Source organism: Ostrinia nubilalis, chromosome 18 (genome assembly GCF_963855985.1).
Source record: "Ostrinia nubilalis chromosome 18, ilOstNubi1.1, whole genome shotgun sequence".
Taxonomy (NCBI): Eukaryota; Metazoa; Arthropoda; class Insecta; order Lepidoptera; family Crambidae; genus Ostrinia; species Ostrinia nubilalis.
In genome coordinates this window covers 14,930,885-14,945,430 of record NC_087105.1, presented here as the reverse complement: position 1 = coordinate 14,945,430, position 14,546 = coordinate 14,930,885, and positions in this window count along the sequence as shown.

The window sequence follows — 14,546 nt, the reverse complement described above, 5'->3', positions numbered from 1 at the left end:
GTTAAAGGTAGTTCTTATCTTGTTATTGACGTCACCAGGATACCCGATATTTTTAGGCTACAGTAAAAAATCACGAGTAGATTATTATTTTGAAATTGAACACCTCTTTGAAAGTCATCCCTGTGTAATGAAAGCAGTCGTTAAATCTTTACAAAATAAAACTCAACGCTGGGGTGTTTTTACGGGCAAACTTTAGGTGTATTACGACAGCTGCTACAGATATTATAACCTTAACATAGTGCCGTCCTTCAACTCTGTTGCTTTCCAAATTATTGTCACAGACTCCGATTACCAATCCGTGACTTATTTACGCCACAGCGTATTTACGAAAAGTAGGTTCAGTCTCTATCATTATTATTCATTATATTTTCCGAGTGAGATATATCCTCTTGATACATCAGCATGTCAGTAAAACTAGCTCACCCTTAGCAATCTAATTCTCATGAGGTTAAAATGTTTTTCTATAAAGATGAAATTAGGAGATATCGTAATATTAATCAACCAATAAGTACTTTCACTATTACAGTTGATTCTATGAAAATCTCTAACACGAAACACGCACGTACAATGGATTTTTTAGACAGAATATGTATTTTATGTGTACTTACGATGTCGTATTTCTACTGTTTGACCTAAATATTCTTTCAATAAAGCTTTTGTAAAAAATAATCCCCCGTTTCGCGTTTGAGACCTTAACAAATGGATTGGCTTCTCAAAATTGCCGGGCACAATACCGAGCGCGTACTTTTATGGGTTTTTGTGAATGGACACTTTTTGTGCTCTTACTCGATGATTTTGTTCGATAATAAAGTGCTAGTGTCGTTTATAATACTTTAAAAAAGTGTAAAGTTAAAATAGGTCTATCTACATATTGAATTACTTATTTCCTAGCGTCAATTGGACGCCTTTAAAACAATAAGCAAATTAATACTGACATAGAATCTAAATAAAAAATATCATAAATGTAAGTCAAGTAATTTCTATTTTGTGCCAGATAAAATCGTCTCTTTTTTGTTTATTTCATAAATAATAATAGGTAATAGTGATTAATAAAGAAAATGTAAACTGAAAAGGATATCTCTGAGATAATTAATCTCTGCTTTTGTGGATTTACAGGTACCGACATCGAATACCGTATCACAACATGCGGCCAATTACTGCCTTGGGGAATTTCGGAAGAACTCGTGAACATAATAGTAATGGTAAGTAGAACTTTAGTCCTTATGCTCTTTACTTAAGCTCGTAGTATCGAACACACCCTAAACATAGAACCTATGAATACCTAGGTATTTATTTTCTGGAATTTGTGATTAGTCAGTTGTCGCTGTTAAATGACATTAACTCAACGAGTTTTGGTTTACTAATCTGATAATCTCTAACGCCCGTATTCACAAACATTACTTTGAGGTCTCACAGTGCGCGTGGACGATCAGGGTGACACACGAACCAATCACAGAGTTCTATTCAATGCTGTGCGTTCGATTTGCTGCTTCACTTAAGCAAGCATCGTTTGTGAATACGAGAGTAATACCACGGTAATACTCTCTGATCTCTATTACTCTACCTACTATTGCTCTTTAAGTTTGTAATTCAAATTGGTTCTCAAAAAATCTGGAAAACAGCTTTATTCATGATATAAAGCTATTAGAGCATTTATTCAACAAAATTTAACGATAAACTCTCAAAGCGAAGTGCGCTGAAAAATATCATAAATTCGTAATCCGATTATGGACGTAGTCTAATAACAATCGACAATAACTCCGCAATAAAACCTTTAAGTGCAGCGCACAGACGTAAATCTCCAATATTTTATCATTAATAGCAGGTTTATGGCGCATAACATTGTTATACGAATTTTAGTGCGTTCCCGAACGATTCTTCCGAAATCCTCTTAACAGTCCAAAACTGGGTGTTCCACAGCAAAAACACAGGAAGAAAGCTCTAAAATTTCATATCTCTCGTTGTTTTTTTTAAATAAGTCTTTTTATCAGCTCTCAGATTATTACTTCGAAGATCATAACTTTGACGTCATTTTTAGAAACTCTGAGTCTGAGTTAATCCAATTTACTGCATATTTATATCATGTTCGAATTCGTATGTAGTTTATATTCGAAAATACTTTCAGCGTTACTCTTAATCACCGTGTTTACCATTCAGTAACAGATTTGTAACTATGAACCCTTGAAAAGGAGGCTGACATAGTAACTGAGTCTCTTGCGCTGCTTCTTCTCAGCACTGGCCCATTTATTGTCCCGAAGCAGTGGTAGGGTTAATACTGGGATAAGTAAAAGTGCTTTTTAAAATCCTATTTGAAAAAATAAATGAGTTTTATGTGTTTTAGAACAGTAGAGTCAGGTCGCCGTGTCTTACTGTGCCCCTTTACATTTTGCGTTTTGACGTACGATTTGTTCAAAGACACTGTACGTGCCTGTACTGCGGCGCCGTCGTCCCGAAGTTGGTATATTAATAAAGATAGTGAGCCCGATAGGACGCCGTACTATCTCTTATGGGCCGTTACGGCAAACGATTCGTGAAGAACGCTATCTGGCGGTACGGCACGCACGGGAATGGAATGGAAGCTGATATACCGGAGTACATTAGATTGTAACTCTGCTACCTTTAATATAGCAACTTTTAAAGCAATTATACTTAAAAGTCTAGTTTTTAATTAGCAGTAAGTACCTTTTTTATTCAAAGAATTTGAATTACAGTAATTCACTCGCTCGTTAGAGAAAAAATACCCACAATGAATGGATAATTATTATAACTAGTTTTTTGTGCGACTGAAATATACTTTAATTAACATCGTTTTATCCATATCTATTCAAAAGTCTTTAGAGGCCACCTTTTAATTACACTTCGTAATTACATGTTTTCAGAATCTATAAATCTATAAAATAGGCCCAGTTTTATTAATAGTCTTGGACTGACTCTACTATTACTAGTTATAAACATGTCCTCCGTGGCTCATGCTGTCTCAATCAATTCATATCTTAGGATAAGTATTACAATTAAGTTTTTAATCAACCTGATTGCTTCAAAAAATAGATATACGATAATAATGGCTTCAATAGAGTCGTCATCATCACACAACTAAAGATCTTATTGTAATAAATGGAATGTGCACTCGCAATAAACAGAAAAACAAAGTTAATGTATTCATAAATACTGAATTCTAGGATACTGCCGATCGTGAAAACCATTTTTATGTCGTTGCGAGGGACTGAGGCAAGTCTGCGGCGGGCTGCCCGAATGCTGAGTCTTAGTTTACTTTATGAATTCCAACTGTGCGACCACCCACGGGCCACGGCCCAAACTACAACATCTGCTTTGCCAACCGAAAGGTGTGAAAAAGAATTTTTTTATACTTACTCATATCTTAAAGTATCTAATATCTGATGTAGCAAACCATTTATTGCTATTTATTATTCTTATTTAGTTATTCAAATAGTCATTTACTTAATAACAAAATACCCAGAAAAACTTCATAGTTTTTTACGTGATCGGAATACCAAAAGTACCAAATCATATTATGTCGGAAAAATCCCATCATTTTCTACTTTATTAGGTAATTATTTATTAGGGCTGTTTCCTAATGAATGTATCATAAAATATTGTTATTGCTAGTGTTTGTATGGAAATACCAATGATTAACGTCACTTTAACTCCTATATTCGGCTTTTTCAAAGTTCACTACTCAATTTTTTTTAATGATTTCAAACCAATAGCAACGAAATATGGGTACGAGTACCTAGCTAAGAATATTAGCTTTTCACACATGATTTGTAATTGACGCTTGACAAGTTAGTTCATAAACATTTATTTCTTGTGCCTACTATTTAAGTATTTTGTTATAATAGAACCAAGCATTAGTCTTCCATGGAAGCCATTAAATTAATTACAATTTAATTATGCATATCAACACACCTACCGGGAAACCTGCGCGCTAAGGAGGTCAACGGTTTGACGCGGATGTGATTTCAATATGTATGGCTGATTATGATGTAGTATTAGTCGAGTCAGAGGATTTATAATAATTATGTGCACACTGTGAAAGTGTCATACTCAAAATACAGGATGTCCCGTAAAGAGCATGCAAAACTTATGAAGATGATAGATAGACTAATGGATGGCCATTTATAAATGAAACAATGGTAACCTTCACACATTCTTCTTTATTCACAGTACATAAGATGATTCCCAGTAGTAGTAGTAGCAGTGAACTCTTCATAATAACTAGGCCAAGCTAATGAAGTAATGCGCTTTTATAGAACACTAACTACCGCTTTTATAAACAATCCATTTGCCACTTGTTCTAGAAATAGGAAACCATTTAATTTACTCTAATTATCAGACAAATTAATACAGTACCGCCTACGTAATAACCAAATCAATGTTGATTAATTTCGACATCCAACACCGTGGTTCTGTGAAGCAGTTAATTGGCAATATCGAACAACAATAACTCTGGTCGCGTTCCCGGAATATAGCGCTGGACCACCAGGACACAACTGAAAGCTTGGCAGTAAGCTTAATCCTAAGCTGTGTATGTTATTTCTGTATTATGTAGAGTTAATGTTAATTTAATACGAGTAGAGCTCAATTACCAAGATAAAAAATACTAAAAAGACTCAAATATTAATAAGGCCATGCTTATGCAAATGTTGATTGTCGATCTCCTTCTTCTGCTTCGCATTATCCTGTTACGTGGGGTCGGCTTTCCTAATCATTTCATCTTCAATCAATCATTCTACATCTTGTTCGTGTTGATTGTCCATGTCCATCTATCTAAAAAATTTCACGAGAGTCCCAGAACTTACTGAAGTCTTTTCGAATGAAGTTAAAAACCATAAAAAGACACCGCAAGTACAACATTTTAATAAGGGTATTACCCTTAACGCATTGTTGACACAACTTGAAGTGACTTGCACTGCACGTTTCTTCACTGTGGCTGAATGAGAAGCAGATATCATTCCAGGTAGTATCCGATTAAGTGCTTGGAATCCAGCTGCTCTACGCTAAGCTGAAATTCTATAACTGGCGGATATTTGAAGATTCTTTCCTTCACATTTAGTCAGATTAATCTACGAGGTTCTTGGTTCTTAGTAAGTTCAGCTCATAGGTAAAATCGTATATTTAAGAGAACCCATTATTTAGTTGGTGTTTCGAGCTCAGACTTTCGAATATTATGAAGGAATAAGGGTCTCTTCAATGACTAATTATTATTGAAATTACGGTTTTAACGTTTATTTAAAGTGACAGGTTTACAGACTGTATGCAACGAGATCAAATTGTCGAGTGTTTTTAAACGTTCGATTTAAGTTGACAGGAGGGCGGAGCGGCGCGAAGTTAGCTGCGATCTTCACTCTGGTTCCGCGCCTTTGACGTCATGAGTTGTTTTCTTGCGCCCATAGATGGCGCTAACATACCGCCAGCCTTGAAAGCTCATGATTGACTTTCAAAATGTAGTCCGGTAGTCTTCGATCTTCGTTTAATTTCATTGATTGTTGATTGAAGCGATGCAATCTTCATTTGTTGTAGGAAGCGGAAGAGGACAAAGTTTTGAAAACGCCCGCTTCACTATTCCAGTCGATGTTCGAATGTTTGCGACGCGTGCAACTCCATCTTTGCCGGGAAAAATTTCAGCAATTCTTCCCAATCTCCACTTGAGTGGTGGTTGTTGATCGTCCTTGATTAAAACTAGACTATCCAGTTTTATTTCATTTGTGTTTGTCTTCCACTTGGTTCGACTTTGAAGCTCAGTGACGTATTCAGTGGCCCAGCGCTTCCAGAAGTGTTGGCGAAGCTGTTCGATCCTGTCGTAGCGTGTCAGGCGTCTAGTCTGTGCCTCGGTGATGTCAACAGCGGCTGGAGCGGTCAGGGGGCGGCCAATGAGGAAGTGGGATGGAGTTAAGGGAAGGTAGTCGGAGGGATCTGTGGATAAACAAGACAAAGGACGGGAATTCAGGACGGCTTCGATTTGTGCTAATACCGTGCTAAATTCCTCGTATGTTAAATTAGCATTGCCTAGTATGCGTCTCAGGTGATACTTACACGATTTGACCCCTGCTTCCCAAAGTCCCCCAAAATGAGCAGAATAGGGAGGAATAAATTTAAATGTAATACCATCATTTGCAGCTATATCGATTATTTTATTACAATTAATATTAGAATAAAGCGGAAATTCTTTTTCTGCACCGACAAAGTTTTTTCCATTATCGGAAAATATTTCTTGAGGTTTCCCTCGTCTAGACATAAAACGTTTTAAAGCTAAAATATAATCAGCTGTTGATAAGCTACTTACGAGTTCCAAGTGAATGCATCGTGTTACAAAACAAATAAATAGGCAGATGTAACCTTTAATTAATTTTGCACCTCGCCCTTTGCGATTGAGTATAAAGACTGGCCCGGCATAATCTACGCCAGTACGTAAAAAAGGAAAACCTGACTCTAATCGTTCCACGGGTAAATTTCCCATTATAGGTTTGAAAACATTGCCTTTCATACGAACGCACGTTACACACTGATGTACTACCTTCCTGGCAAGATTTCTACCTGCTAGCGGCCACCAACTTTCACGGATAGTGCTCAACATGAGTTGAGGTCCCGCATGAAGTAACGTTTTATGTTGATATTCAAACAAAAGTATTGTAAATCGACTTTTGCTACACAACAACATCGGATGTTGTTTATTAAACTCAAAGTTGGTCGCATTACAAAGTCGCCCGCCAACACGAATTACTTTAGAACTGTCTAAAAATACATTTAGACCGATAACTTTATTAGATTCCTTGCATTTTTCTAAAGGCAATCCTTTGAGTAAGTTGTTATAAAGCGAGGGAAACGATTGCATCTGTGCGAATCGACACAACATTTGCTGCGACTCGCTCAACTCAGCGGCAGATAAGGAACCGGTTCGCCTCAGCTGTTTATTACGCGCGTTATAAATAAATCTAAGTAAGTAGGCCCCCGTACGTTTTAATCTGTTGAAAGATGAGAATCTATCAGAATCGAATATGTTTTCTGAATTGATGCATAAAGTACTTACGCTTGTAGTTTTTGTTTCAGGTAAGTCTTTACAATATGTCATTGGTTGTTTGCTAGGTGACCACTCAGAACAATGCAAGTAACTGGGACCATGCCACCATAAATTATTATTTTTGAGTTCGACAGCGTTTAAACCCCTTGACACTAAGTCAGCTGGGTTATTTTGGCTTTCAACATGAAACCACAATGTATCATTTGTTAGTTCATTAATTTCTGTGACTCGATTTTGGACAAATGTTTTAAGTAAATGCTGTGACATACTTAACCAACCAATGACGATGGTCGAATCTGTCCAGAAATAAACAGAATCGAATGTTAAGCTTAGAGACTCGATAATATTTTTATATAAGCGTGCACCTATCAACGAACCACACAACTCCAATTTAGGAATGCTGATAGTTTTTAGCGGTGCTACTTTACTTTTTGCACATAGTAAATTCATTCGTGTAGTGTTATCATTCAGTATTAATCGTACATAAGCACAAGCGCCATAAGCTTCCTGTGACGCGTCTGAGAAAATATGTAATTCTAAACGTTTAGTATGAATACTCCTTATGAATCGTGGAATTTTTATTTCGTATAAGTATTTTTTAATTGAATCAACAAAATTTGTGAACTTAATTGAGACATCGTTTGGAACGGGATCGTCCCAATCGAGTTTACACAGCCACAACTTTTGTAAAAGTATTTTTGCTACGATCACAATCGGCGCAAGAAAGCCTAAAGGGTCATAAATTTGCGAGACTACTGATAACATATTGCGTTTAGTCAATGATGACGTATCAAACGAAGTAAGTTGTGTTGTGAAATGAAATTCATCATCCCTATTGTGCCAGCCTAAACCCAATGTTTTGGTTTGAGTGTGTTCGCCTATAGCTAAATTCTTTATTTTCGCAGCGGTTGTGTCATCACAATTTAACGTCCACTTGCGTAATAAATAACCGTATTGGCCCAAAATGTATGACGTTTTTTCGCAGATCTCAATCAATGTTTTAGAATCGTCGTGTGATGTGAGAAGGTCATCTACAAAGAAGTCCTCCCGTATAACACGCGAGATCACTGCATCGTCGCATTCATGCGCAACCTGATGTAAACATCGTATACATAAGTACGGCGCCGATGCAGTACCATACGTTACGGTATTTAATTGATAAATGCCAATTGGATCTGACGATTTTTCTCGCCACAGTACTAGTAGTAGATTTCGTTGATCGGGTTGTATGAGTGTTTGTCGATAAGCCTTTTCAATATCAGCACATGCAACCCATTGGTGTTGTCTAAAGCGCAACAAAATTGAAAACACCTCATTTTGAAGCTTAGGGCCAATATGCTGAATGTCGTTTAGTGACTTTTTCGAAGTTGTAGCACAGCTAGCATCGAAAACAACCCTTAGTTTGGTGGTCGTGCTGCTCTCACGAAATACCCCATGATGTGGGAGGAAATAATGTGGCCAAGTGTACGTATCTACTTTAGTCATATGACCTAAATTGCGATATTCTTTCATGAAATCTGAATACATGCGTTTATAATCAGGTGTACGATCTAATTTTCGTTCTAATGCAATAAATCGTTTATAAGCTGTCGTATAGGAGTCACCTAAAGAATCGGCTGAATCTTTCAGTGGAATACGTACTGAAAATCTGCCGTCTAATTCACGTTTAGTTGTATTTATAAATACCTCTTCGCATTCACGTTCGGAATTAGTAAGAGTGTGTTTTTTTGATAACTCTTCTAATTCCCAAAACTTTTTTAATTGTAAATCTATGCCGACATTTTGAATAAAGTTACATCGGACGGTATTATTTTTCGATTGCAATTTATTCGTATAAATAGGTCCTGAAATGACCCAACCTAATTTTGAATCTTGTAAATATAATCCCGATGCTAATCGTATTTTATTTTCGTTTAAAAGATCCCAAAAAACATCCACTCCAATCAATAAATCAACTTCAGAGGGTATATTGTAAGTAGGATCTGCAAGTTGAATATTTTCAGGTATTCGTATTGATTCTACGTTAATCTTCATTGTTGGCAAGAATGATGTTATATTACATGGCAAAACATAACACCGAATAAGCGTATAAAAATCGTTTAATTTTGATCGTATGTTTAAATCGCATAATTTATTGGATTGTGTGACCGACTGTCCCACTCCAGAAATTTGAACAATGGACTGTATATAATTCGTGTAATTTATTCGTTTACAAAACGCTTCTGATACAAAACAATGCTGACTACCGCTATCTAAAAGCGCGCGGGCTGTGTGTCGCATATTGTTTTCATCGATCACTTCAACTAGCGCGGTAGGTAACAAAACTTGTTTTGTTTGAGTAGTCAGCTGAGCGGTGTTTAAATTATCGTGACAATGCGAACCTAACGTTGAATGCATTACGGTCGACTTTATTTGAGATGTGCTTGACTCAGAGTTAACATTGCCAATTGTATTTTCTTTTAATTCTTTATGTAACAAGCTATTGTGTTTACATTTACACTGTTGGCACGGCCCGAAATAACAGTTAGTTATTGAATGGCCACCGCGCAGACAATTATGGCAAAGTTTCTTCTCATTTACTAATTTGTACCTATCCTCGATTGATAAATTCAGAAACATACTACACATATATAAAGCATGATTTCCGCGACACATCTCACAACAACGGTTACGTTTGGTCGTTTTCCCGTTATTTGTAGCTACATAACTCTGGGTGTGTGTTTGTACTACCTGCGATTTCGAATCATGAAATTGTTTACTGTGATATTTATTGTAATGAGAATTAGGGGGCTTGTGAAAACTATGAGCACTATTTGCGTTACTACTAACGTTCACCATTTCCAACAAATCAGCTCTATTTCTCAGGAATGTTAACAAGTCGTTTAATATTAATTTACGTTTAATTTCTTGGCCTTGAAAACCAGAAATAAGTGTTCCCTTATAAGTTTCCCATTCGCGTTCGGTCGAAGAATCAAGTTTGCAGACAATTAAGTATATAATTAGTGTATCCCATGATTCTGTGGGCTCGCCCAACGATTTCAATGAACGTAAATTTCGCAAAATAGAATCTATGAGTTTTCTAATGAGCAAAGGAGATTCCTTATTTATATTAGGTATCGAAAATAAGGCTTTGACATGGTTGTGCACCAAAAGTCGATCATTTTGAAATCTATTGTGTAACAATTCCCATGCGTGGGTATAATTTTCTGCTGTGAACTCTAATGCACTTATAACCTGTAAAGCACCACCGCTAAGTGATGACCGCAAGTAGTGAAATTTATGAATCGCATTTAAATCTGCCCGTCCGTGTATCATCGTTAAATACGAATTTTTGAATTCGAGCCAGTCATCATACGAACCACTAAAAGAGGGTAATTTGATGTCAGGTAATTTAATTTGTAACGATGCATTTTTGTCACTTGAAACTTGCGTATTTACCGAATTTTGGTTATTACTTTGGTCTTCTATAATTAATTTAGCGACAGAAACACTTCGAAAATATTGTTCTTCGAAGCTTTCGCGGTACTCAATATTTATTGAAAGCTCATTATCATCACAAAACTGTTCGATTTTATCTTGAATTTTGTAAAACTCATCAATAACTGATTCCAACTTCGAAATTCTTAAATTTAGTTCAACTGCTTGACATTTTGTAATAACCAAATTCTGAAATTTTAAAATATAGCTTTCAAAAGAAGTTACACGACCTTTCAGAATTCCTCTTTGTTTTTTGAGGTCTGAAACGGTTAATTTAAGTTCTCTAGAAGGCGAATGACTACCCTCTCTTAACTTTGGTACATTCAGCTTTGATCTATCGCTATCCTCGCTCATTTTGAGAAGAATTTAGGAAACAAAAGGTACTTACAATCGTATAGATCACCCCGACGCTCGTTGCAATAGGCAGACCCGGCACCCACCAACGCGACAACGTAGGTAGGTAGTTGTAACGGTTGCAATATCGACTGAAATCCGCAAACACGACACAATATTAGCACAAATCGATTAAAATAGGAAGGGAAAGGAGTGGTTTAACCTGACCGTTATTCCAGAGCTGCTTCTTTCACAGGGTTTCTCTCTTGACACGCAACAGGTATCGACTTCTGTGGTATCTTGAATCCCGTCAGCTGGTGCGATGGAACATGTCATCCGGCGCGAAGGAACATGTTTCGAGCTCAGACTTTCGAATATTATGAAGGAATAAGGGTCTCTTCAATGACTAATTATTATTGAAATTACGGTTTTAACGTTTATTTAAAGTGACAGGTTTACAGACTGTATGCAACGAGATCAAATTGTCGAGTGTTTTTAAACGTTCGATTTAAGTTGACAGGAGGGCGGAGCGGCGCGAAGTTAGCTGCGATCTTCACTCTGGTTCCGCGCCTTTGACGTCATGAGTTGTTTTCTTGCGCCCATAGATGGCGCTAACAGTTGGTGTTACTTGGATAGCGTCTATTGCTTAATAAGCTTGAGATAAAGGGACGGCTTTAAGTTAGGGTTAAAACTCAAGACGACGAAGATACTCCTTAAAGTAACTGACGAGATAGAAACAGTACCTATTTTAATACATAATCTTGTTCCGTTACTGCAGTATCATCGTTTGATAGAATGTGGCAAAAATATTAATGAACTTAAAAGGTGATTTATTTACAAATAGTCAAGTTTATAGACAGTCTCTCTTCTCGAAACCTGATTCTCGTTTTTTAATCATTTTAGTTTAAACTTTTTTTTATGCATAACAAGGCAGGTATTTGGCCGCAATCGCACCTGGTGTTAAGTGAGATGCAGTCACTTCCATATCTGCCCTGTAAGTGCAGATCGTGATTCTTTAGTTCGACATGTTCTTCGATATTAAATTTCTATTCAAGCGACAAACGGTATTCTCGCAGCCCTCGGCGTGAGGCGTCCAATAACATCCCAATATGATAATCATATTGGAAAGTCCGGTAATTCGGTTGTGCCGGACGGGACGCGGACGGAGTGCAGCAGGCGGTACGTGAGCCGGCTCCTAACTAGAAGGACAGATACACAGCCTGGATATAACAGTAACACCATTATCTCTATGGCTATGAGATTTGAGCACGAATGGGTGTGCACAGTTGGACCATAACAGAATACCTACTTTTATCGCGCTTCCGTGGTTTAGAGCCTTATATCCACTACTGCACTGTGTGAAGCAGAATCCGTGTGCGGAAATGCGTTGTGGAAAAACTTGGAACACCACTACGTTGCGCGGGCCGTCCGCCCTATGGTATTTTTCCACAATTCCGCGTCACACAGCGATGGACCTTAGGCTTTTAGAATAAAATCAATATTTTGTGATGATATTTTGTGTTAGCAAGTTTTTAATTATAAAATGAAATAAATAATATGTAGGTAATCACTGTTCTGGCTCTTTTCCTTGGCGTGTGGCAAAGGGAGTGAATAGGCGCCATTAGTGGAGCGTGTGTAAGGCCGCTATCAATGGGGCAGGGCTATTTGTGTGGATACGACTTGTATGGGATTCCGTATCGTGCTGAAAGGGATTACGAGCCTATTGCTGGTTCCGCTCAAAGAGCATTCAAAGTAGCCTCGTTTGGGAAAAAACAGGAAAAACTACTAAAAACATGTTTGTGTTCGACTGAGATCAATCAGTACTTGATTATATAAACTCAATGATCAGTGATTCAAAGGAAGGAGAGATAAATCGATGTCAAATCCAATTTATAATAAAAAATACTATGAAAAGATTTTGCACCTACTTAATGTAAAGTTATTTATACCTAAGCTCGGTCCTCAAAGAGATAGAATTAATTTTATTACGATGAGAGTCTACTTTAAACCTACACTTAGTTTAAAAGTAATATCTCAAAGAAGTCAGAAGAAATCTAATTTAACTAAGCTTACTAAAGTATCTTTATAAGTAACGACGAGAATTTAAAATAACTCAAATGTATTTATATCGCTACTATCTCAGAGAAAAACGGGTATTTCAAAACCGTTTTAAAGTAGAGCCATAATAATATGCAGGTGTATGCAGTAGGGTCTTAAATAAAGAAAACATCTAAAACAAAACACAAACTATGGAAAAAAAGAGAACATAATCATGAAAAATTAATAAGTTCGATATTGTAATAAAAATAAATACGTGTACTACTCTCCGTCTATTACTTAGTGAACCCATAAAATACAGGTATTTTTACTACGGGAAATAGTTATTCTGTGCTATGAGCAACTTATAGTTCATTTCCTTTTGCTCCATTTTTGTTCTGTGTTCCAGATTACAATTCCAAAACTTCCCAGGGTTCGAATCCCACATTAACAAATGTTTACACTTCGTATGACACACGCGTACATTCGCACTTAATTAATGGCTAAATTATGTACTTTTCATGAATATATTCTTTTATTGCCTCACTTAAGAACTGAAAATATCTATTTAAAGCATAAGTTATGCATGTTATCTGCTTAATTGTGGTATTGCTTTAAGTGTGGGGCCAGATGATTCTTGTGAGAATGTTTTATTTAAAGGGCAAGATGCTGGGAATTCTTTTATGTAGCAACAATGTAGACTAGACCTAGAGAGGGTCCTGCCACGTCTCCCTCCGCTGTGGTGAAATACATTTCGCCAGTATCCGGATTTAGTTTCTTGAGCATTACAGATGAATAAATTTAAATAATCCCCTTCAAATCCTTCGCTTTGAATTTCAAATAGTCCGAAACATAATTGAAAAGTTCAGAACCGGCGGCGATTTTTTTATGAAAGAAAGGATTTAGGGAGCAACCCCTAGAGAGTGCAGTGGGGTGGTCGGACAGTGGGCTCAGTATTTTACTGATCGCTTTAACTATGTAGGTATTATATCTGTTTAGTCAACTGTATCAAATTGGTCAAATCGCATAATAATAACGGTCCCCCTTTTGGATTATGGTTCAAATATTACATTATTCAAGCTAGATTGAACAAAAATAAATATACAAGTAAATTCATATACTATAGGTCTTGATGACGTTAATAAAAAGACATAGTAAAAAAGTTAAGAATAAGAATAAGTTTATTCATAATGTTCATTACATGTCAAATTTTCAATATATTTTCTTATTAATATACAATAATAATAAACAATTAATAAAAAAGTTAATACCTATATTTTCGTTAAACTAAAATGTATTCAAAGTTGAAAACATAAGATTAATGTTAGAATCTTCTGTCACCATTTGCATTATGTCCCTCGCCTCAGTAAATAAGTAGCGATCTTGTCAAATATTAATCGGGATTGTTCCTAAGGGCCTGCGCTGACGAGGCAGAACGTTGTACGTGTGCTCTATCATTATTTGTTCGTGATGGCGCCCCTAAGCAATTATTTACACAATGACAGTTGGAAATACAGCCCAAAAAAACTTTTCCCGAAATATCATTCACCACAGTCACTCATAATTTGGTACGCTGCTGTGACAAACGGAATCGACCAACCTGAGAACCACGGTGTCGGTTTGTATGAAGTTAAGATATTTATTTAAATTTCTCTTAATA